At 42.0% G+C, this 26,490-nt stretch overlaps 1 protein-coding gene and 1 pseudogene across 1 annotated transcript in view; both read left to right on the top strand.

Moving 5' to 3' along the window:
• The window catches only part of LOC126234244 (uncharacterized), an 818,625-nt gene that overhangs the window by 646,021 nt on the left and 146,114 nt on the right, over positions 1-26,490 (top strand). The window lies entirely within an intron of this gene.
• LOC126238362 (5S ribosomal RNA) lies at positions 14,318-14,435 on the top strand (annotated as a pseudogene).

The following is a 26,490-nucleotide window of genomic DNA, read 5'->3' as shown; positions in this document are numbered from 1 at the left end:
ACGTTCCAATGCAGTCCAACGTCGGGCCATTCTAGCTAAAAAATGTTCAAATGTAAAAAATGTTCAAATGTGTGTGAATTCCTAAGGGACCAAACTGCTGAGGTCATTGATCTCTAGACTTACACACTACTTAAACCAACTTATGCTAAGAACAACACACACACACCCATGCCCGAGGGGCCGAGGGGCCGCATAATCCGTGAAATGGCTTCTCGGACCGCGCTGCCACTCCGCGCGGCTCGCTGTAACTTCTGGATGCCGCACGAATCTGGATATTTCACGACAGCTAGCAAATTGGAGACGTACATTGACGTCCCTTTCAAAATCTGTGTGGTGCTTATAACACTGTCTCACGCGAGTACATGACATCTCCCTGACATTTAAAGAGAGACCTCAATTTCTAATGCTGTTTGCAAGGTTCCGTGGTTTACCAATTGAAAGATTCTGGCAGTGGTTGATAACTGTAAGGTACTGGGAGTGGTTGCCAATTGTAAGATGGTGGTTGTTTAGGTCAACAATTGCAGGCTGTTGCTTGGTGTATAAAAGAAAAGGATCTGACTGACAAGGGAGCCATTGAAAATTAATACCTTGAATAAAAATAAAAATAATATTCTTGCATATTAATCAAAATACCAAGAAATGTTAATCAGTATATTCAATTTCATTATGACTGCACCTTGATTTTTTGACAAATCCATGGCTTTAATAAAACGGCAAAGGTAATGCAAATCAGAACACAGGGAGGAGTTGTGGTCTAAATAACAACTGATTTATTCTTTTTTATTATCAAATGACAAATGATGTCTAAATAAATGCCACACGAACATTTCATATGACAATCGCTTTCAATAATATGCGGTCTATGGTTAACAAAGTGATCAGCTGAGGATCAAAGCTCTCACACTAACACGTTTGACTAGCTTGTCACAGCAAGAGCCACAGAAAACTTGTCTAGTATCGTAACAGGTGTGGCACCTCGATCGATTGAAACTGTCAGGTCTAAGAAGACCCAGCACATTACTGACTTTATTTACTGTGTAAATCTACACGAAAGCTCGACCCTTGTGGGTGACTGCTAAAGAGTTGTCAAGATAACATTGTTTTAGCTAGGAATAGTCACCAAAGTTTCGGCGTTAGAAAGTTTTTAGCGATGTGCTACAGCCTACTTTTTTTTATTCCTGCCGTTAAAATTCATCATTGTGTACAGTGAAATATTTGTTCTTCTTCTCTTGGCTCGATATTTCTCCACTTTATGAAACACGAAAGCAGGGAAACTTCACGTATGACAGTGGCTTATAAGAAATAACTGCGTAAACGCACTGTGTCTTGCAGCATCGATAGCGCAGGGAACGCCTTCAAATCCAATTATTTTCTGGTAAGAAACAGTCGGGAGTCAATGTTCTGTACCGAAAAACTCCCCTAAATTAGAAGCGAGCGTTTGCTACACAAAGAAGTGTAGTGAGTTTCCGTGTTGCAACTACCGGTTACTGATAGAGATGTGTTAATGATGGCGCTACGTGTGAAGAAGTAACATGGCTTGTAAATTATTTATTACAAGCTCGACTCATGTTTCAACAACCAGCCACATCGTGGAACAGTCACACGAAAGTTAAGAGGTTTTTTATCAGTGCATATAAAATGCTTAAAGTTTTATTCGAGTCATCAAGCAATTTACTGCGGAAATATTTAATCCATCCGAGTACCCACTGGATTACAGAGGGATCGCAATATTGGGGCGCTAGACTTATCGTTACTGGCAGTATAAAAATAATCAACAAAACAATATAATCAGTGTTAAACATTACAGTGTGAACACTGCAATTAGAGCGTGTATTTAGTGGCAGGATATATACGCAGTATTTAGCACAGATTAGAGACTGTGATTTGCGAGGGCAACTTAAACCTGTGCTAAGTAGGTAATTCAGGTGCTAGTTCGCAATGGACTGTAAAGTGTAATGGTAGGAGTGAGCACCTAAAAAAACACGGAGACAGGTAGTGGGTTACAGTTATGCGAAACATGAGCATTCGCTCAGTCCATTAGCCACGTAATATTAAGGAGTGTCACATGAATCAGTACAAGCAGGATCCTACAACACAACCTGTGCCTGCAATAGAACGGTGTCGCTGTTCGTTTCTATAAGTGGGTATTTCACATCTGCAATTCCGTTTTTGTGTTCAGTGTTCTGAACTCTAGCTTCTCGTCGGTGTCGGAAAATTGGTACAACGGTGCGACAAATGTCTAAGTCGGAGTGACAACTATGTAGAGAAGTAGCTGGAAGGAGTAGCGAACTGTTGGAGATAAAACATTTTTTATTTTTTCTGTGGTTTCCATTTGGCAACCTATCGGACCCTACTTTCCGATCAGACCTCTTAATGAGAGGAATAGCTGGGATCATCAATTCCTTTCTGTTCCCTAAGCTGCCTTAAGGGCATCGTTTCTCGTCACCAGTAGTGATACAGGATGGAAATGACGAAATTACAATATGTCATCTCGAACAGCAACTTTGAATTACAAATTAAAAACGACAATCGATAAATAAACTCATAACAACCGGAATAACAACACGCAAAACAAACACTCAACGACCTTACACACCAGCCTAACATTTCATTGCAGATTTATACCGTTAATACTGAACGATCGCAACATGCAATCCATGAGGTCATATTTCACTAGTTTCGTCGAAAAGTATTTCCATTTTTCTGATTAGAGTCAGAAACATCAAGATATTTACCGTGATGGAACTGCTTTTTATTCTTGAGCGCAGATTTGAACAGAAATACGGAATGTGATGTTCCGCAGTAAAAAAGTGAAATGCTACTTTTTACATCGGTAATAAATTCTGCCTCACGAGCGACGTTCTTCTCCAACAGGGATTTAATAATAAAAGTTCTGTAATACTTCTGTTAATGAGAAACCCTCTGTCTCTGAATAATCCGGTATGCAAAGAGTCCCAGTCCACTGAGTTTTAATTTCACAGCACGTGCCTGAAATGGATTCCATTTCCACACTTTTCCGGGTACATCCAATGTTTGTTGTACGTAGCTACTTCAGGTCACTCTGTTCGCACTGGACAGGGTGTGACACGTTTTGTACTGAATCCTTCTCGAGAATATAAAGGATACTTGGGAGACAAAACTTTACACAGAAAAGTATTCCTGAAAGCTATCAGTTTTGAAGTTACACAAGAAAACATGCGTTTCAGTTTAAGGAGGAAAAAATAATATTGTCATTTGAACGCAGTTGGCAATTGCATAGGTTGTTTAATAAACACAAAAATTAAGTATGAATATAAAATGACCAATGACAGGGAAAGTTACAAGAGTGTTACTTGAGAAAGAAAATACCATTAGCATTTTCTTGCCTTAATAGTCTCATCAGTTTCTAGCACTAAGTTCCCCGATGTTACACACAGTTGCTATGTAAACTATGTGCTTAACTATGAATCACTTTTTGTGAACCAGATGCAAGAAAAAGAAAATATAAATATTGTTTTGAAATGGCAAATATGGGCACAAGATTAGTAACTAAAAGCAGTAATATGGCTCATCGTAAAATATGCTTGAGTAGTTGGGGCTTCTAACTGCTCTGACTATCTACATTTTCCATGCCATTATGCACAAATGCCTCGTCGTAAGATATGTTTGGGATTTTAACTGCACTGACTAAGTACATTTACCGACCCATTACGCACAATTAGAAAACATTAATAGTTATTGCATTAGAAGTTCTATTCTCAGTCTTGGAACAAGACCCAAACACTACACTTGGCAAGAGAAATACAAACCAAAAACTCGAAACATTATTTTCCACCACTGAATCAAAGTTTACTATTCGTGTCCAATGACTTTGCAGACTTAATAAACCCAATATTTTTACATTACATTAATACTTGTTCCATAGATCATGAATATGACATTTAGTAATAATGTCAAACGTGTCAGTTTAACGTAAGTTTTCTTTACATATTTTTTTTTGTACAGTTACTACTTCAGTCTAAAAATTCATCAATATTGAGTAGAAGGAGTTGTCGTTCAGAAATTCTTTTGATTTGTTTTTAAATGTTGTTTGGTTGCCTGTCAGATTTTTAATTCTATTTGGCAAAGGACTGAAGATTTTTATGGCAACATAATGCACCCCTTTCTTTGAAGATAACCCTTTCTTTTAGTGTTGCAGCTATGCACTTCGCTATTATTTTTTGATTGGGCTCGGTTATTAATAACAAATTTCACAAGTGAATATATGTATGTATTTCAAAGACACTGTGAATATCTCGAGTTCCTTAAATAAATGTTTACAGGGTAATCTTGGGTAGGCTCCAGCTATTATTCTGACTACATACTTTTGTGCAATGAATATTTTTTCTCTTAATGATGAATTAACCCAATATATGATACCATATGAAAGTAGTGAATCAAAATAGGCATAGTATGCTAATTTATTTTTATGTTTATCACCAAAATTTACAATAACCACAATAGTATAGGTAGCTGAACCTGTTTCAGCAGATCAAAGTGTTTCTTCCAGTTCAATTTCTCATCATTGTAAACACCTAGAAATTTAGAACATTCTGCCTTAACAACACATTACTGTTCAGAGTCTATATTTATCAATGGTGTTATGTCATTTGCTGTACAGAATTTATGTACTGTGTTTTCTCAAAATTTAGTGAGAGTCCACTTGCATAGAACCACCTAGTAATTTTCTGAACGACATTATTTACAATTTCGTCAGACGATTTTCATTTGTTGGGTGTGCTGATTATACTTATATCATCAGCAAAAACACCCATCTTTGCTTATTCATGAATATAGTATGGCAAATCATTAATACATGTTAAGAACAAGAAGGGACCCAAGACTGAACCCTGTGGTAAACCATTCGTGATACCTTTGCAGTTAGAGTACCCTTCTGATTTTTGTAAAATATCTATACTGTTAATTTCAACCTTCTGCATTATTCCAGTGAAATATAAATTAAACCATTTGTGCACTGTCCCACTCATACCACAATACGTAAGCTTAACTAGAAGATTCACACAGTCAGAACCCTTTGAGAGATCACAAAATATCCCAGTGGGTGATGTTTGGTTATTCAGAGCATTTTTTATTTGATCAGTGGAAGTACATTAGCATATTCTGTTAAAAGCCTTTCTGAAAACCAAACTGACATTTTTTTAGTACTTCATTTTTACAAATATGTGAAGCTACTCTTGAATATATTACTTTTTCTAGAATATTGGATAAAGCTGTCAGAAGTGAGATTGAGTGGTAGTTGTTAGCATCAGACCTATCCCAGTTTTTATGCAATGATTTAACAATAGTATAATCCAGTCTACCTGGAAAAATTTCCTGTTTCAGTGAGCTACTACATATGTGGCTGAGAATACTACTTATCTGTTGGGAACAAGCTTTTAGTACTCTGTTGGAAATACCGTCAGTTCCATGCGAGCTTTCACTATTTTCCTAATTTCAGTAGGAGAGGTGGGTTAAATTTTAATTTTAACAAATTGCATAGGTATTGCCCCTACCATATACTGCCTTGCATTTTGTGATGAATAGCTGGATCCTTTTTTCTTTACAACACTTAAAATGATTATTAAAAATTCTGAATTCTGATTACTCTGCTGATGCGATCTGTGACCGTTTCTCCAAATGGGAATAAAACTTTCCCGTTAGTTGGTTCCTTTTTAATTGGAAGCTCCAGATCATTTATGGTGTCGTGCCCAGTTTTTCTCTTTGATAGAGTAGCCGTTTCATCTGAAGGCAGTTCTTAAATGATCGAGCTCGTCCTCGAAGTACTGTGTCTAAAAGTTAGTTTTAGCTAGATACGCCAATGTTTCGATCTATTTTCTGCTTGGGATGGCGACTGGAATGTCCGTGAAGATACCGACCCGTGCGAGTCGGTTTAATGTAGATTTTGTGCCCTAAAGTTCCGTTTTCTAAGTACCTGTATATCCAAAAATATTTGAATTTCTGTCACTTTTTCACAGTAAACTTGATGTTGCAACTAATATCATTCAGAAAACTGTATGAATACCCTGTATGCATTAGTTTAATGACAGTTTAGTAATATTCAGTCGAGGTGATCGTGGTGTTAGCGTTTCCCATTTCCGTCAGCCTGAAAGTGTGTGCGCGAGTGTACGCCCGAGAAGGGTCGTAAATTTAAGTGATGACCTCCTGTTCACGAGCGCTGTTATGGATCTCTTTTATATGCTCTCCCAGATAAACTTTTACGACCGCAGGACTGGTCAAAGGATTAAGTGATCAGTAAGCAGAACAAACGAAATCCTTTTTGCCGCTATTTTTCCCCTGCCTCGGTAGGCAGTCCCGCGGCGCAGCGCAGACTCGACCAGAGGACGCTGCACGCTTCCCAGCTGGGTCGCTCGCTTGACGTATAATGGTGTCAGTGGGGGAAGCGACCGCGCCCGCGGTGGCATTGTATTTCGGCCAGAGCCATTTCACAGTTCCCATTCGGTCCGCCTCACAGTTAAATTAGATTTACATAATAGGCTCATTGTTCCAGTGGCTCAACTGAGCACCCAGTTAGGCCGCAGAGGGGGGGGGGGAGGGGGCGTGGAGAGGGCAGGAGGTTGAGGGGGTTAGGGGGTGGCTGGTGCGTAGGGTGGGAACGCAGCCGCAACGGCGGGGTGGTACACTGGGGCAGCCAGACCCGGCCCGGCGGTAGCTGGGTATCCGCGCTAACGAGGAATCGATCTGAAAATATTATGAGCGGTGTCTGCGCGGCGTGGCGCGGACGACCCCGGTTAATCACCGGCTTTAATCTGCGCAGTGACGGCGCGGTGGCTGGGGGCGGCAAAGCGGGACCGCCGTGGGTGTGAGTCCACGGGGCGCGGGCAGGTTATGGAGAACGACTGCAGCCGCTCCGCTGAATGTGCACAGCGGGAGGTAATAAAGTTCAGCGGCAGTGAGCAAGGGGAAGGTCATGCTGGAGGAAATGACACACACACACACACACACACACACACACACATACACGCTCACTCTGGGAGAAAGAGAAAGGGGGTAGAGTGGAGTGAGAGGGGAGGCAAGAGGGAAATAGCATCGTTGAGAATTAGTTGGAGGCAACTCCGGGTTGCCTACTACCCGTACGTGTAAAGCAAGAGGTTCTCACGTGGTTTCCCTATATCGGAATATTTAGTAATCTTTCCAGTCAATGGAGCAAGTTAGAGGAAAGGAATTTTCGATCCGACTTCAATTAAACGGTCTTCATTTCATCTTGGGATTTCAACGTTTCCATCCTAGACCCTAGAAGGATGTGAGATATATACATTCATTTATACATATACCGGGTGGTTATAATTAATCTGTGTATTCCGAATGTTGTAGTGCGGGCTGTATACATCCAAGGATGCTTAAACACCGCAGATACGTTCAGTAACGGGATAGACGAGGATAATGCTCGATTCCGGAACCGATATCCAAGAATTTTTTTCAGTAAAATAACAAATTACAGAACTGACTTACGGTCTTTGGCGTACACCCTTAATATTGTAATATGTATTTTCTTTAAGTACAGATATCGCACGCAGGGTGTAACCTCCCCCTCACTTATCGACCTTAATGACAGTGAAAAATTAAACCGCGTGTACCTAATGGAAATTTGGGAAAAGCAATCGTCACCGAAGTTAATTTGTCGGTAAAGAGGGAGGAAAGGGTTACATCTAAATGAAAGGAAAAATGCTAATGAAACTGCTGGAAATTAATTTTGAAAAGGGGTAAAGTTAATAAAGAAAGTAAATGTGCGGCCGTTACGTTAACAATTAACTAGCGGTAATTAGATATTTGAGATTTGGGGGAAATTACGGTCGGCAGTCCTATGGACAATTACTATAGTAACTGAAAAAGAAAGGTTATTACACATATAATTAGCACTAGAAGCGTGGCAACTGAAGGTTGACACGTGTAGTGTGAAAACTGAAAGTTTGTCAGAAGTAATAAATTTCGCTACACTCTGACTTAATCTACATCTACATCTACATCTATACTCCGCGAGCCACCTTACGGTGTGTGGCGGAGGGTACTTATTGTACCACTATCTGATCCCCCCTTCCCTGTTCCATTCACGAATTGTGCGTGGGAAGAACGACTGCTTGTAAGTCTCCGTATTTGCTCTAATTTCTCGGATCTTTTCGTTGTGATCATTACGCGAGATATATGTGGGCGGTAGTAATATGTTGCCCATCTCTTCCCGGAATGTGCTCTCTCGTAATTTCGATAATAAACCTCTCCGTATTGCGTAACGCCTTTCTTGAAGTGTCCGCCACTGGAGCTTGTTCAGCATCTCCGTAACGCTCTCGCGCTGACTAAATATCCCCATGACGAATCGCGCTGCTTTTCGCTGGATCATGTCTATCTCTTCTATTAATCCAACCTGGTAAGGGTCCCATACTGATGAGCAATACTCAAGAATCGGACGAACAAGCGTTTTGTAAGCTACTTCTTTCGTCGATGAGTCACATTTTCTTAGAATTCTTCCTATGAATCTCAACCTGGCGCCTGCTTTTCCCACTATTTGTTTTATGTGATCATTCCACTTCAGATCGCTCCGGATAGTAACTCCTAAGTATTTTACGGTCGTTACCGCTTCCAATGATTTACCACCTATGGCATAATCGTACTGGAATGGATTTCTGCCCCTATGTATGCGCATTATATTACATTTATCTACGTTTAGGGAAAGCTGCCAGCTGTCGCACCATTCATTAATCCTCTGCAGGTCTTCCTGGAGTACGTACGAGTCTTCTGATGTTGCTACTTTCTTGTAGACAACCGTGTCATCTGCAAATAGCCTCACGGAGCTACCGATGTTGTCAACTAAGTCATTTATGTATATTGTAAACAATAAAGGTCCTATCACGCTTCCTTGCGGTACTCCCGAAATTACCTCTACATCTGCAGATTTTGAACCGTTAAGAATGACATGTTGTGTTCTTTCTTCTAGGAAATCCTGAATCCAATCACAAACCTGGTCCGATATTCCGTAAGCTCGTATTTTTTTCACTAAACGTAAGTGCGGAACCGTATCAAATGCCTTCCTGAAGTCCAGGAATACGGCATCAATCTGCTCGCCAGTGTCTACGGCACTGTGAATTTCTTGGACAAATAGGGCGAGCTGAGTTTCACATGATCTCTGTTTGCGGAATCCATGTTGGTTATGATGAAGGAGATTTGTATTATCTAAGAACGTCATAATACGAGAACATAAAACATGTTCCATTATTCTACAACAGATTGACGTAAGCGAAATAGGCCTATAATTATTCGCATCTGATTTATGACCCTTCTTGAAAATGGGAACGACCTGCGCTTTCTTCCAGTCGCTAGGTACTTTACGTTCTTCCAGAGATCTACGATAAATTGCTGATAGAAAGGGGGCAAGTTCTTTAGCATAATCACTGTAGAATCTTACGGGTATCTCGTCTGGTCCGGATGCTTTTTCGCTACTAAGTGATAGCAGTTGTTTTTCAATTCCGATATCGTTTATTTCAATAGTTTCCATTTTGGCGTCCGTGCGACGGCTGAAGTCAGGGACCGTGTAACGATTTTCCGCAGTGAAACAGTTTCGGAACACTGAATTCAGTATTTCTGCCTTTCTTCGGTCGTCCTCTGTTTCGGTGCCATCGTGGTCAACGAGTGACTGAATAGGGGATTTAGATCCGCTTACCGATTTTACATATGACCAAAACTTTTTAGGGTTCTTGTTTAGATTGTTTGCCAATGTTTTATGTTCGAATTCGTTGAATGCTTCTCTCATTGCTCTCTTTACGCTCTTTTTCGCTTCGTTCAGCTTTTCCTTATCAGCTATGATTCGACTACTCTTAAACCTATGATGAAGCTTTCTTTGTTTTTGTAGTACCTTTCGTACATGATTGTTATACCACGGTGGATCTTTCCCCTCGCTTTGGACCTTAGTCGGTACGAACTTATCTAAGGCGTACTGGACGATGTTTCTGAATTTTTTCCATTTTTGTTCCACATCCTCTTCCTCAGAAATGAACGTTTGATGGTGGTCACTCAGATATTCTGCGATTTGTGCCCTATCACTCTTGTTAAGCAAATATATTTTCCTTCCTTTCTTGGCATTTCTTATTACACTTGTAGTCATTGATGCAACCACTGACTTATGATCACCGATACCCTCTTCTACATTCACGGAGTCGAAAAGTTCCGGTCTATTTGTTGCTATGAGGTCTAAAACGTTAGCTTCACGAGTTGGTTCTCTAACTATCTGCTCGAAGTAATTCTCGGACAAGGCAGTCAGGATAATGTCACAAGAGTCTCTGTCCCTGGCTCCAGTTCTGATTGTGTGACTATCCCATTCTATACCTGGTAGATTGAAGTCTCCCCCTATTACAATAGTATGATCACGAAACTTCTTCACGACGTTCTGCAGGTTCTCTCTGAGGCGCTCAACTACTACGGTTGCTGATGCAGGTGGTCTATAGAAGCATCCGACTATCATATCTGACCCACCTTTGATACTTAACTTAACCCAGATTATTTCACATTCGCATTCGCTAATAACTTCACTGGATATTATTGAATTCTTTACTGCTATAAATACTCCTCCACCATTGGCGTTTATCCTATCCTTGCGGTATATATTCCATTCTGTGTCTAGGATTTCGTTACTGTTCACTTCCGGTTTTAACCAACTTTCCGTTCCTAATACTATATGCGCACTATTTCCTTCAATAAGCGATACTAATTCAGGAACCTTGCCCTGGATACTCCTGCAGTTTACCAATATTACGTTAACTTTTCCTGTTTTTGGTCTCTGAGGACGGACGTTCTTTATCAACGATGCTGATGTTCTCTCTGCTAAGCCGTCAGGTATTTTATCGTTTCGCCCAAGGGGGGGTCCCTCTAACCTAAAAAACCCCCGTGTGCACGCCACACGTACTCTGCTACCCTAGTAGCTGCTTCCGGTGTGTAGTGCACGCCTGACCTGTCTAGGGGGGCCCTACAGTTCTCCACCCAATAACGGAGGTCGATGAATTTGCAACCATTATGGTCGCAGAGTCGTCTGAGCCTCTGGTTTAGACCCTCCACACGGCTCCAAACCAGAGGACCGCGATCGACTCTGGGCACTATGCTGCAGATATTAAGCTCAGCTTGCACTCCGCGTGCGATGCTGGTTGTCTTCACCAAATCAGCCAGCCGCCGGAAGGAACCAAGGATGGCCTCAGAACCCAAGCGGCAGGCGTCATTCGTTCCGACATGTGCTACTATCTGCAGCCGGTCACACCCAGTGCGTTCAATAGCTGCCGGAAGGGCCTCCTCCACATTACGGACGAGACCCCCCGGCAAGCACACCGAGTGCACACTGGCATTCTTCCCCGACCTACCCGCTATTTTCCTGAGGGGCTCCATAACCCGCCTAACGTTGGAGCTCCCTATAACTAATAGGCCCGCCCTCTGTGACTGTCGGGACCTTGCCGGAGAATCGGCCACTGGCCCAACAGGCGAGGCATCCTGTGGTGGCTCGGAAACGATGTCATCACCACTAGGAAGCACCCCGTACCTGTTGGAAAGGGGTAAGGCAGCTGCCACGCGGCCAGATCCCACCTTCGCCTTTCGGCCAGGCACGCGCGAGCCCACCACTGTCCGCCATTCACCCTGGAGTGATGGCTGACCGGTAAGATGCTCACTGCCGGAAGACGCAGCGACATCAGGGGTTCCATGTGATTCCAAGGCCACCGAAGTAGGCATAGGACTCACCACAGTTGCCCCAACGCCACTACGAGCCGACGCCTGCGCCTCGAGCTCGATGAGCCTAACAGACAAAGCCTCCACCTGCCCCCGAAGAGTGGCCAATTCTCCTTGCGTCCGCTCACAACAACCACAGTCCCTACACATGACTATGTTTACCCTACTCTATACGGTGACAAATTCCCAAGATAATCTTCTGATGAGCTACTCTGATAATCAAGAAACACTCACTGAAATACGAGACGCGAAAACTACGCTAGGTTTTCCCAGAAAAACTATTAAAAAGCTAAGCGCAGCAAATAAGTACAAAATAAATTTCTCTCCTAACGATCAAGAACTGTTAGTTTCTATGCAGAGCAGATAAACACAAATAGAATCCCTTCCTTAGTGGAAGGTCGTAAACAAAATGCAAAATAAACGCTTTATACAAACAGTACTCGCTGCTGCTGGTGCTCTCGCTCTGGCTGTCACAAGACAACTGCTGATTCAAGTGACTAGTGGCTAACGGCCGCGAAACAAACAAAAGACGGTTTTTGGGCGCTTTCTGTTCTAAACGATCAAGAAAACACTAAGAAATCTAACACGAAAACTACGTAAAGTTTTATCAAGAACTGTTAGTTACTATGCAGAGCAGATAAACACTAATAGAATCCCTTCCTTAGTGGAAGGTCGTAAACAAAATGCAAAATAAACGCTTTATACAAACAGTACTCGCTGCTGCTGGTGCTCTCGCTCTGGCTGTCACAAGACAACTGCTGATTCAAGTGACTAGTGGCTAACGGCCGCGAAACAAACAAAAGACGGTTTTTGGGCGCTTTCTGTTCTAAACGATCAAGAAAACATTAAGAAATCTAACACGAAAACTACGTAAAGTTTTATCAAGAACTGTTAGTTACTATGCAGAGCAGATAAACACTAATAGAATCCCTTCCTTAGTGGAAGGTCGTAAACAAAATGCAAAATAAACGCTTTATGCAAACAGTACTCGCTGCTGCTGGTGCTCTCGCTCTGGCTGTCACAAGACAACTGCTGATTCAAGTGACTAGTGGCTAACGGCCGCGAAACAAACAAAAGACGGTTTTTGGGCGCTTTCTGTTCTAAACGATCAAGAAAACACTAAGAAATCTAACACGAAAACTACGTAAAGTTTATCAAGAACTGTTAGTTACTATGCAGAGCAGATAAACACAAATAGAATCCCTTCCTTAGTGGAAGGTCGTAAACAAAATGCAAAATAAACGCTTTATACAAACAGTACTCGCTGCTGCTGGTGCTCTCGCTCTGGCTGTCACAAGACTTAATTTAGCAAAAGAATTAATAAAACCGGAAAATCGAAAGTTAATTTAGTGACTGAAGTTAATAGTGAGCTTTCTTTCTGAAGCACATCGAAATTCAGTAAAATACGGTTAGTCTTGGACTACCTCAACAATCATTTCAAAAGCTACTTGAATCTACGCAATTTAGAAATAAGCGATTTAACTTTGAACTTGAATTAAATGATTCTGAACAATTAACAATAGTAAAATTTAGTACGTACCAAGCTGAGCTGCAGTCACAGGTAACTAAATTACGGTAACAAAACTCGCACTCTTAATTTGTGCAATCTAAATATTGTAGCCAGCTATGAATACCTTAACTGAACTTTGAAATTAAAGCAGTGAAATCGAATGATGCTGGCGTTTGAATTTCAACGACACTCGGGCTCATTTCGGAAAAGGAAGGGACCCTACTTGGCAATGCAATTGGGACAATGAGTAACAAAGGTTCATGCTAAGTTGCTGTAATTTTGTCATGCCACAATTTTAAAAGTTCTGAGGTCCGCCATACAGTTCTAAAACTTTACGTGCTTCCAGTCTTCCTTGTTGGTTGATTGAAGGTTTGAAGCCGTCGATCGAGGAGGTGGCGACAGTCACTCATTGTCGGCCGTCGCTGTTGCAGAAGCTGGATGTTGGCGCGCCTTCTTCTCGACACGGTCACCAGACGAAACGGGCTCTTGATGTGCGCCAGCTAATGCTTCCCGTCCGCGACACCATGTCAGAAATTATCATAGCCAAGTCGAGCGCAATTACATGCTGCCAAACCCTGAAAGCGCGGCAACTCGCGGGAGCTTCACACAACACACCTGCTCCACTGCACCACCCCAGCCAGACTCCTCTGCTCTGCCCGCGCTCCACGCGGCAGAGTTAACACTACCAAAGATCCTAAACACTTTGGTTCTCCACACGACCTATCGATGTATTCGCTCGATAGCATAGTTTTCCCTAGGCCAGACCCAGCGTATAAATACAAATAATATTTACAAAACAAACCAATTAAATAGTAAAACAATTACAATATATAAAGACACAGAAATGTCATATCTTGAGGTAACAAAACAAGGAAAAAAATTATAGTACAATAGATGGAAATAGGAGGATATGCATTTCCGGCGTTACAAGGGGACACTACACAATATTGACAGAAGGAGCTCCAGACGCCACAATTTTCAACCAAGAACAAAATTTCAAAAACACTTAGAAACCGGTGAAATTGCCTAACGTAATGTGTAGAAATATTTTTTCAAAATTGTTTGATCAAAATTGGCAACGGCCTTGCCGCAGTGGATACACCGGTTCCCGTCAGAGCACCGAAGTTAAGCGCTGTCGGGCGTGGCCGGCACTTTGATGGGTGACCATCTGGGCCGCCATGCGCTGTTGCCATTTTTCGGGGTGCAATCAGCCTCGTCATGCCAATTGAAGAGCTCCTCGACCGAATAGTAGGGGCTCCGGTCACAGGAAACCATCATAATGACCGGGAGAGCGATGTGCTGACTATTGTATATACAAGGTTACTGCAGCATTTAAATTGACATAATTTGCTGTCAAATGTACAGTTTGGTTTTAGAAATGGCTTAACAACTGAAAATGCTATAGTCTCTTTTCTCTGTGAGGTTTTGGACGGATTAAATAAAAGGTTGCGAACGTTAGGTGTTTTCTTTGATTTAACGAAGGCTTTTGACTGTGTTGACCACAAAATATTACTGCAGAACTTGGAACATTATGGAGTAAGGGGAGTAGCTTACAATTGGTTCGCCTCCTACTTTAAGAACAGAAAGCAGAAGGTAATCCTCCGCAATATTGAGAGTGGTAATGATGTTCAGTCCCAATGGGGCACTGTTAAACGGGGCGTTCCCCAAGGGTCGGTGCTGGGGCCACTGCTGTTTCTTATTTATATAAATGATATGCCTTCTAGTATTACAGGTGATTCAAAAATATTTCTGTTTGCTGATGACACCACCTTGGTAGTGAAGGATCTTGTGTGTAATATTGAAACATTATCAAATAATGTAGTTCATGATATAAGTTCGTGGCTTGTGGAAAATAATTTGATGCTAAATCACAGTAAGACTCAGTTTTTACAGTTTCTAACTCACAATTCAACAATAACTGACATTTTAATCAGACAGAATGGGCATGTTATAAGCGAGACGGAACAGTTCAAGTTCCTAGGCGTATGGATAGATAGTAAGCTGTTGTGGAATGCCCATGTTCAGGATCTTGTTCAGAAACTAAATGCCGCTTTATTTACCATTAGAACAGTATCTGAAATACGTGACATTTCAACACGAAAAGTAGTATACTTCGCATATTTTCATACGCTTATGTCATATGGTATTATTTTTTGGGGTAATTCTTCTGATTCAAAAAGGGTATTTTTGGCTCAAAAACGGGCTGTTCGAGCTATGTATGGTGTAAGTTCGAAAACCTCTTGTCGACCCCTATTCAATAGTCTGGGAATTTTGACATTGCCCTCACAGTATGTATTTTCTTTAATGTCGTTTGTTGTTAGCAATATTAGCTTATTCCCAAGAGTTAGCAGCTTTCACTCAGTTAACACTAGGCAGAAATCAAATCTGCATGTGGAATGCACTTCCTTGACTCTTGTGCAGAAAGGAGTGCAGTATTCTGCTGCATCCATTTTCAATAAGCTACCACAAGAACTCAAAAACCTTAGCAGTAGCCCAAACACTTTTAAGTCTAAACTGAAGAGTTTCCTCATGGCTCACTCCTTCTATTCTGTCGAGGAGCTCCTGGAAGAGCTAAAAAATTAAGCAAGTTCCAGTGTTACATTCTTGATTTTCTTTATTTAAACTAACGACTTGTCGCCTGAATATGTTTCTTATATTTCATATCATCTGTTTCTACAATCGTGTTATAATTTCATGTATTGACTCGTTCCATGACCATGGAGACTTCTCCTAAATGTGGTCCCACGGAACAATAAATAAATAAATAAAAAATAAACACACCCCTCCTATCCGCATCCTCACCTGAGGATAACACGGCGGTCGGATGGTCCCCATGGGCCACTTATGGCCTGAAGACGGAGTGCTAGGGCTTTTAACAAAATGATGGTACTCTAAATTAAAAGTCAATTTAAAAAAGTTGATATAAAAACGTCCACCAAAAGTCGAAATTAAATGTAACGCAAAAATCCTACGTGCTACAGTAGAAAAAAACGTTGACTCTCAAATTACAAAAAGGTTTAATATAATTGCTGGTATATTTCACGCGTTACAGTTCCCATCAACTTGAAAAATATTGTTTTGAAAAAACAAGTGTTTAAAGTTTCAAATTGTGTTATCTAATATTGAAATTTAACAAAACTTTAATCGGCAATGCCAGCACCATACAGCTGGTCTCTTTTTTCGCTGATGTTGAAACACCCTCATTTTGACGAAATTGCATTGATTGACTGGCTCTGCTTACAAATTGAAGCGTTACTTGTCGTACCTTTTCTATCCATACAAATAAGTTTGTCATTTTCAAGCACTTGTGGTTTACCTCATATAAGAACAAGCGAAATGGCAAGTTAAGCAGGCGCAGGACAAGTACGTGCATTCAGAATGTTTACCATAAACGAATGATGATACGGCGAGAAATCTTGTTGAGAGTAGTATTTCAGTTGCTACAAATGCCCTCTGTGTTATTATACGAAACTAACACGACCGTCATTCCATTGGTAAACACTGTAGTGTTACATAGATGGCATTGGACCACTGGGATGCACCAGACCCTCTTGCAGTAAATCTTACTTTTAACATACTTTAAGATCTATGGTACATTTTATATGACTGAATCTTAAAAATAGACTCTCAAAGGAACATTCTAAGCCAATAAAAATTAGACTGAAAAAAAGTTTCTACTGTAATCCACTCCCTTAATCAGTGCCCTTATGAAGTATTCTAAAAAAAAACAGTAGTTTCATTTTTCTGGCAGCACATGAAAATATGGCACTGCAGGCAATCACAATATGAAATATCTCCTTTTTACGTCACTATGATGTTTATCGCTTGGTGATGCGTGCTGTGAAGTGACTATTGGTGTAAAGAGTTAAGAAGGTTAGAAATTTTCCGTGTGAAATGCAATGACTATTCACAAGAAAGAACGCGCACTGTCGGTAAAGTTGTTTTATCAAAACGGCGCAGTAGTAGCGCGGGATTCTGGGAATATCGTCACAGAAACAGCTGCGAAGAAGCCCTATTCCAATAAATGGACTAAAGATTTTAATCAAGAAATAAAGATTAGATCGAGAAAATGAAGAAACAGGTGACAGGCGGTGCAGCAGAGAGATGGAGGCGGGCCAACCCCATGCTGGAGCTATGACTGACTGTGCAGCACGTGGCTCAAATTCCACAGCCAGTGCTCCAGCTGTGTCACGAAAATTCTCTCTCCCTCCAAGACTCAGAATGTGCACCAAATGAAGGCCCAATATAAGCTTCAATGCCGTGGCTTTCCCCTTCGTCTACATCTACATCTACATGGATACTCCGCAAGCCACTGTAAGGTGCGTGGCGGAGGGTACCCTGAACCACTACTTGCCGTTTCCCCTCCTGTTTCACTCGCAAACTGAGCGAGGAAAAAACGACTTTCTCTACGCCTCCGTATCCTATCTTCGTGGTTCTCACGCGAGATGAGCTTAGGCGGCAGCAGAATCGTTCGGCAGTCACCTTCAAATGCCGGTCCTCTAAATTTTCTCAATAGTGTTTCCCAAAAAGGACGAGGCCTTGCCTTCAGGTATTCCCATTTCAGTTCCCGAAGCATCTCCGTAACACTTTCGTTTTGTTAGAACCTACCGGTAACAAATCTAGCAGCCCTCCTTTGAATTTCTCCGATGTCTTCCTTCAATACGATCTGGCACTAATCCCAGACACTCGAGCAGTAACTCAAGAATAGGTCGCACCAGCGTTCTATATGTAGTCTCCTATACAGGTGAACCACTGTTTCCTAAAATTCTCCCAAAAAACCGAAGTCGACCTTTTGCCTTCCCTATTATAGTTCTCACATATTGTTTTCACCTCATATCGTTTTGCAGTGTTACGCCCAGATATTTAAATGTGTGAAATCTTATGAGACTTAACTGCTAAGGTCATCAGTCCCTAAGCTTACACACTACTTAACCTAAATTGTCCTAAGGACAAACACACACACCCATGCCCGAGGGAGGACTCGAACCTCCGCCGGGACCAGCCGCACACTCCATGACTGCAGCACCTTAGACCGCTCGGCTCCAGATATTTAAACGACCTGATTGTGTCAAGCTGGACATTAGTAATACCGTGTCCGAACATTACAGGCTTTGTTCTTCCTACTCATCTGCATTAACTTACATTTTTCTACATTTCGGGCTAGCTGCCATTCATCACAGCAACGGTAAATTTTGACTCAGTCGTCTTTTATCTCACTGCCTTGTACCTTCCTACAGTCACTCAACTTAGAGATGTTATCGTACACCTCGGCATCATCAGCGAACAACCGCAGACTGCTGCCCACCCTGTCCGGCAAATCATTTATGTTTACAGACAATTTCAGCGGTCCTATCACACTTGCCTGCGCCACTCCTGAGGATAGCCTTGTCCCTGATGAACACTCGGCGTCGAGGACAACGTACTGGGTTCTATTATTTAAGAAGTCTTCGAGCCACTCACATACCTGTGAACTTATTCCATATGCTTGTACCTTCGTTAACAGCCTCCAATGGGACACCGTGTCAAATGCTTTCCGGAAATCTAGAAATATGGAATCTGCCTAATACCCTTCATCCATAGTCATTAGTATATCATGTGAGAATATGGGAAGCTGAGTTTCGCACAAGCGAAGCTTTCGAAAACTTCGCTGATTCGTGAACATAAGCTTTTTAGTGTCAAGAAAGTTATCATATTCGAACTGAGAATATGTGTTCAACGATTCTGCAGCAAACAAAAGTTAGACATGTTGGTCTGTAATTTTGCGGGTCCGTTCTTTTACCTACCTTATTTATTGGAGTCACCTGCTCTGTTTACCAGTCTCTTGGGACTTTGTACTGGGTGAGAGATTCAGATAAATGCAAGCTAAGGAAGCGGCCAATGCCGTGGAGTACTCTCTGTAAAATCGAATTGGGATTCCCTCCAGATCTGGTGATTCATTTGTTTTCAAATTTTAAAATTGCTCCTCTGCGCCAGGTAAGCTTATTTCTATGTCGTCCATACCGGAGTCTGTCCGATGGTCAAATGACGGTATGTTTGAACGGTTCTCCTGCGTGAACGATTTCTTGAACCATTATAATTATCCGGGCTGTTATACCGTGGTCGGTTGATGAATTCTGTGTCGATTCCCAACGTTTCGTCTCCGACTGCGGGAGACATCTTCAAGGGGGTTCGTAGCTCGATGGAAGGTCCAACACACCCACTGGCTCGCTACTGACAGTCAGTCAGTATCGAGCCAGTGGGTGTGTTGGACCTTCCATCGAGCTACGGACCCCCTTGAAGATGTCTCCCGCAGTCGGAGACGAAACGTTGGGAATCGACACAGAAATCATCAACCGACCACGGCATAACAGCCCGGATAATTATAATGGACATGATATTTCCGGCCGTGAAAGTCTACATTTTAGATTTCTTGAACGTCAAATTTAAAACTGCGGCTTTCGTTTTGCTATCTCCAACTACGACCCCAGACTAGTCAACAAGGGACTAAATGGAAGCCTTAGACCCCCTTAGCGATTTTACATACGACTAGAATTTTCTCGGGTTCTCTGACAGATCCTTCGGTAAGGTGTGTCGGTGGTAGTTGTTGTATGCTTCGAGCATACATCTTTACACAGACGCACGAATATCTACTAACCTTCGCTTGTCGTCGTTTGTGCGTCCCCTTTTGAACCTAGAGTGCAACAGCCTCTGCTTCCTCACGTCTTATGAATTTCAATATTAAACCATGGTGGGTCTTTTCCATCCTTTATCCACTTACTTGACACGTAACTCTTTACCCCATGATTTACAATCTGCTTAAATTTTGCCCACAATTCCTCTACATCCGTCTTACTGCTACTAACTGATGCCAATTCACTGTCTAAGTAAGATGTTAATAACTGCTTATCTGCTCTATTTAGCAGAAACACTCTCCTAGTCTTCTTGATGATTTATTAATTTTCATAATCATCGTGAACGCTAATCCCCGTTTATATACTGACATTGTCAATAAGGTCTGGCCTATTTGAAGCTACAACGTCTAAGATATTTCAGTTGCGTGTGGGCTGTCGAGCTAGCTGCTCAAGACAATTTTCAGAAAACATGTTCAAAAGTATTTCGCATGACTGTCTGTCTGGATCCGGTCTACAATGAGTCCATAAACGTTCCAGACTACGCTCGGTAGGTTAAAGTCGCCTCCAGCTAGTAATGCAAGTTCTGAATATTTACGCACTACTGACCGTAGACTTTTTTTGAATGATTCTAAAACTGACACAGTGGAATAGGGTGGCAAGTGGAAACGTCCAGCAATTAACTTAGTTTCATCAGACCTCCTATACGCGACAAGACGACCACTGTCACACTCAACTTCGAGCTCAATAGAGGCAATATTTTTGTCAACTGCCATGAAAACTCCGCCTGGTTCAACTGGCTCTGAGCACTATGGGACTTAACATCTGTGGTCATCAGTCCCCTAGAACTCAGAACTACTTAAACCTAACTAACCTAAGGACATCACACACATCCATGCCCGAGGCAGGATTCGAACCTGCGACCGTAGCAGTCGCGCGGTTCCGGACTGAGCGCCTAGAGCCGCTAGACCACCGCGGCCGGCGAAAACTCCCCCTCCTATGGCTTCCTGTCTGTATTTCCGATATACGTTCCACGACTTTCTCGGAGCTTTCCACTTAGTCTCAAGAATAATCAGAACCTGGGAACTTCCCTGGAGAGCAGTAAACTCGGGGATTTTATTAGGAATACTTCGACAGTTTACTGATAAAACTGTGACAGTCTAAGTGTCTTTATTCTGAACGCCGTTTGACTTCTCTTGCTGTGAATCGACAGGTGAGAGTTCAGCAGAGCACCTCAAATTGCCGCCTAACCTAAAAAAAAAAAACATGTGTACTCCACAGGTACTATGCTATCCGAGTAGCTGTTTCATTTGTGTAGTGCACAAGTGACCTATCAAGAGGAGTCCTACAAATCCCCACACGATAACGCAGGTCCAGAAATCTGCAGCCAGCACCGTCACAGAGTCGACGAAGAGCTTGGTTGAGACACTCCACTCGGCTCCAAACCAAAGCACCCCCGATCAACTCTGGGAACGATGCTGCAAATTTCGAGCTCTGTTTGCCCACTGCGAATGGGGCCAGCGGTCTTCACCACCTCTGGCAGCCGCATGTACGAACTGAGGATCGCCTCAGACCTCACGCGACAGGCGTCGTTGGTGCCGACCTGAACCACAACTTGCAGACGACTGAATGCTACACCCCCTATAGACACCAGCAAGGCCAACTCCACATCTCGGATGAGTTCCCGCGACAGACATACCGAGTGCACATTGGCTTTCTTTCCAGGCCTGAACGCTCTCTACCTAAGAGGCTCCTAACACGCCTAACGCTGGAGGTTACCAGTAAACCCATCCTCCCACGTGGCTGCTCGGACCCCGCTGAGGCAGCAGGCACCTGCCCACTCACAGAGCGAGTGGGCGAGGCCAGGTGGACAGTCTCCACATTAGCCCTCCACCTCGAGTGACACGAACGCGTAGCCACCCACACACTCACCCTGCTGTGAGGGCGGATCCACCGCGTCATCAGCACTAGCAGGTGCCTCAGAAGCAGACCCTGTGGGCAAAACAAGTGACACCTGAGCTGTCCCATGCGTACGAAACACGAAGTGGCCGACAGTGCTAGCAGCTTGTGCGGTGTAATCAGGTTAAACAGGCACGAGACTTCACTGCCAGTCGCCAGATTCGAACGTGGGACCTCTACTGAGAGGATGGTGCGTGTGTGATCATGGATAGCTCCCGATGACAGAATAACAATATTCATTGGTCAACTGCAATACACTGGTTTTTGGCTCTCTGGGCGAGGTTGCTGAGTCGGGAAATCATACTGAAGACCTGTTGTAACTTCCCAGAACCGTCCTTATCATGCGTCTGATTGTTTTTCCCACTTTCCTGCACCCGTACTATTGTTTTTTTCCTTATGCTCGGTGAGCGCACCGATTAATGAACATACCTTTGATGTTTCAGCGCCCTGCAACGTATTTAGCCTGTACTGCAGCACTCGAAACACTCAGTGTGTATGCATGTTTGTACATATGTGTAACATCATTGGATTTATTTTAACCCAATTTCGTACGCATTTCACTTTTTGTCTGGAAATAACCACTATGGGGTAAGAACCGTCACCTCTTAAAGGCGTAGCGGCTGGGAAGGTGAAAAAGGAGCGTAATGCACTGCGCGCAAATAAACAGATGCTATTCATCCAGTACTTTCAAATCAGAGCACTTAGCTTATTGTAACGAACTTTGCAAATAATCTCAAACGTTTAGGAAAATTTTATCACTGACGCTTGCCACAAAAGTATGAAAGGAAAACAATTTATGGCTTACTACATTTTCGCTGTTTCTGCAGTGAAACTGCCTCATTAGGCATGTCGTTTTAATTTACTACTTCTTTACCGCTGGCTCCATTCGGAACATACTTTGCAGACATTATCCACATATACCACTTAATGTACCTCAGAACTGAACACTTGTACCCCATGTCCTTCAGAAGATATAATGTCATAAGTGATGAAATACACGAAAAATTAGATTTACCTAAAACAAAGCGCATATTACTCAGGCTATTTTCGTCCAGTTTTTGATAATGGCAGCACTTAGCGACTTTCAACAAACTTTAAACATAATTCTAAATATATTCTAAATTTTTTTCTTGCCTACATGATTAATGTCAAGTATTTAACATATCTGTAAAGTAATCAGGAGATTGAAGCCGATTAAACAGGGGAATTCACTTCTTTATGAAATCTGGGTTCACTGGAAAGAAGCAATGTGGGGTAAAGAACCTTCTACACCCTGTAGGGGTCAGAATGGGAAGGAGGTGACATTTAAGCGTAGTACATAAAAACCTGGAGCAATTTCAAACCAAATTTCTTAGGCACATGACTAATTATTTGTATAAAAATGCCGTGGGATAAGATTTTCCACTATTACTAGGGGTGGGAGTGTGTATGAGAAAGGATGCTGTAAAAAGCTCAGAAACGACCGGTTGGGATTTATTTCCTATATTTAGTCGACTGAGAGAACTTTTGAAAGTATGAAGTGCAGTTGGACCCTTATTTGTACTGTTCAGTGTGTCAACCAGGTCGCGAGAATGAGTACTGCAGCTTGTCAATAATTTGGGTATCTACGATCAATTCACACAGCTGAATATCAAAGTTAAATTCAACATCGTCTCTGGAGCCAAACGGTGTGAAACAGCAGGGAATCAGGCAATTATGTGTGTAACATATGTCACATACACATATGTCACACACAAATGTTCAACATCTCCTCCTAAGTCCCTGCGAATGATCCTGCTCTCTGGCCACAAATAATACCCGATAAAATAAGATTATTCTCAAAATAAAATGGACCAATTCAGATTAAAATATCTACATATCCTGGCGATATCAACAATAAGTCGTTTAATGGCACGTATTATAGTAGGAAGTTACAAAGTAACGAAATTCTTCCTTGTGATTGGCTTGTTTATTCAAAATCTGCAGATTCGGCATTTTGCTCTCACTGTAAACTTTTTAATATAAATAACACTGGGTTTAGTGATCAGATTAATTTTAAGGACTGGAGGCATTTGTCGGGAAATTTAGAAAGGCAAAGAAAGAGTTCACATCACATACTTTCTTTAAAAAAGACTTACATTTAAAATATGACTTACTAAAAGGCAAAAGCAGGAGTCTAAAAACATTTTCAAAATTGAATATGATAAAAAGCTGTTTAAGGTCGACCATGCCTAAGATAGTCTGACAAATCTGGCCATCGTAAGAATCGAATCGAAAGTAGATTTCAAAACGATAACATTAAAAAGTTTGCCGAGTTAAAATCCAGAAAAAGTGAACTCGAGGCTTGAAAATGTACATAACAATATTTTAGAGTAAGTACTAAATAAAAAAATGGAACATAAAAATTAAATTTTGTTGGTTTTTTCCCCTTGTTAGCATAGACGACTGAGGGGCGCGGGCTGATTTTTCGCACCCCGGCGCCCAGTATAGCGAAGACGGCATTGATCACACCTGCAGTATATCAAAAACGCGGTATTTCGTTTGCAAGTACGATAAACTAAATTTGTGAAAATAATTTCCAGGTCAAGATAACCTTCATAACCGTGAAGTAGCCATTCCATACAGACAGTACGCCATAGCGTTTTATTGGTGAAAAAATTGTGGCTAAAATCAGTTTAGTGACTTCAGAACTCTTGCGATGATCCCAGAACTATTGCATGTGTTCTCTACCTCAGTTAGATCTGCATTTACGTCTTGGTTCAGATACGAAGTGCATATTTTACGTACATAAGTACAGTAACTTTGAACCTCTGGATCTCGGCAATGGATAATGACAGAAAAAAGTTTCAAGCTCTCCAGAGAATATCATCTTAAGAACAGATGGTAAAAACCTTGATGATTTGTCAGGATTAGAAATTATGGAAGTGGTAATACCCACAACTGGTACTTTCAGTATCTAAAAATCACGATTTTCCAAGATTTTCTCAGGAACCGCACATGAACGAATGTTGCTTTTATACGTCGCCTAAGGCCGATCCTGGACTATTAAATCCAGCCTAGTCGTCAAATGTGGGGTGTCGGAAATCTGCTTTCACGTATCCCTAGACAACGTTCAAACAAATCGTATTAATGAGTTTTATTCCAAAAAAGTAAACGAAAAATGACAATATTTTTGACGATTACACAGAAGTGTCACAAGAAAAGGGCGGCATGCAAAATAAGCAATGTTCTTCAGTACAAATAGTTCCCAAGTCCGTGTTACATAGATTGTACAAGCAAAGTAACTAGTGTCGATGCTGCTATAGAACTCAATAATCTTGAAGCTACTCTTCCACTGAGCCGCGACCAGTCGGGTGTGGCGCTTATGTCATTTTCGCATAGGGGCCGTTGTTGTCACGTTGTCGTCCTGGAAAGGGGTGGGTTAGCGTGCGATTGGCTAACGTCTTCTCATAGCCATCTCTTCTCTATCATTTCCCGATTGGCGAGCCGGTGCTTGACTTTATGCCGTAACATAGACCACACCTAATTTTAATTAACTAACCGATTTGCTCAATATGCCTGGGCTGTAGGAAGTGTGTAATATTTAAATTTTGACCCTGTGTAGTATTTCCGTTCTTCCGATAGGTGTACAAATGGTCGCTGTGAGGCGTAGCGCCGTATAACGATCCTGCCTTGGAGGCGGTTAAGTGGGAGATGTGTCTCAGAGCTGGATAGTGACAGATGGTGACGCGAGACTGGACACGCACTTAGTTTATGTATCAGCCGATAGAGGACAATATTGGATAGGGGGACTGTGATTTTAGTTTCGATTGTGCCCACTAGAGTGCATTAAAGTAATAGAATGTTTTTCATGAACTGTTCTAGTATTTTCATAAAGTCTTTTGTGTATGTAAAATGTTATAAATGTATTTTAGCACTATGAATAACGCGCGAGTGTGGTTTAAGGTTAATATGAAGATAATTGTTTAAATAGTTATGTAGCTGGACTTAGTGTGGGAACATTTCGAAGACGTATGGATTTGGACAAGGGGGATTTTTCTAGAATAGATTTGTAAAGTAAGGTTATGGTAAAGGGAAAGTTAATTCAGGTATAAATAACAATAGTGAATAACTTTATGCATAAGCAAAACTTCAGCATATTAAATAATTACGTCGGTAAAAAGGGCAGTCGTAAGGTTTGCTAAAATGGCTCTGAGCGCTATGGGACTTAACATCTATAGTCATCAGTCCCCTAGAACTTAGAACTACTTAAACCTAACTAACCTAAGGACATCACACAACACCCAGTCATCACGAGGCAGAGAAAATCCCTGACCCCGCCGGGAATCGAACCCGGGAACCCGGGCGCGGGAAGCGAGAACGCTACTGCACGACCACGAGCTGCGAACTCGTAAGGTTTAATATTTTGCGATTGGTTATTGATGAAAAGCGCGGACTGACGCGAGAGAGTGTTGTTTTGCTATTGGCTGTTGAGTAAAGTGACCAATGGTAAAACAATATTCTTCGCACGCCTTTCTCTGCTGGTAGAGAAGACTTAGATTATTCTAGAGAAGAGTGGGAGCCTAGCCATGAAACAGTTCGGGCGTGTGTAGTAGTAGTTCTGATGGAAACGATAAGTTGCCGGATCTAGCAGTGTTTCATAGATCAAAAGTGTGGTAAAGTGACGGCATAATTATTCTGATGGGTGTGTAGAAATTTAGG

This window comes from Schistocerca nitens, chromosome 2 (genome assembly GCF_023898315.1).
Source record: "Schistocerca nitens isolate TAMUIC-IGC-003100 chromosome 2, iqSchNite1.1, whole genome shotgun sequence".
NCBI classification, from domain to species: domain Eukaryota; kingdom Metazoa; phylum Arthropoda; class Insecta; order Orthoptera; family Acrididae; genus Schistocerca; species Schistocerca nitens.
This window is presented reverse-complemented; position numbering and strand designations above follow the sequence as displayed.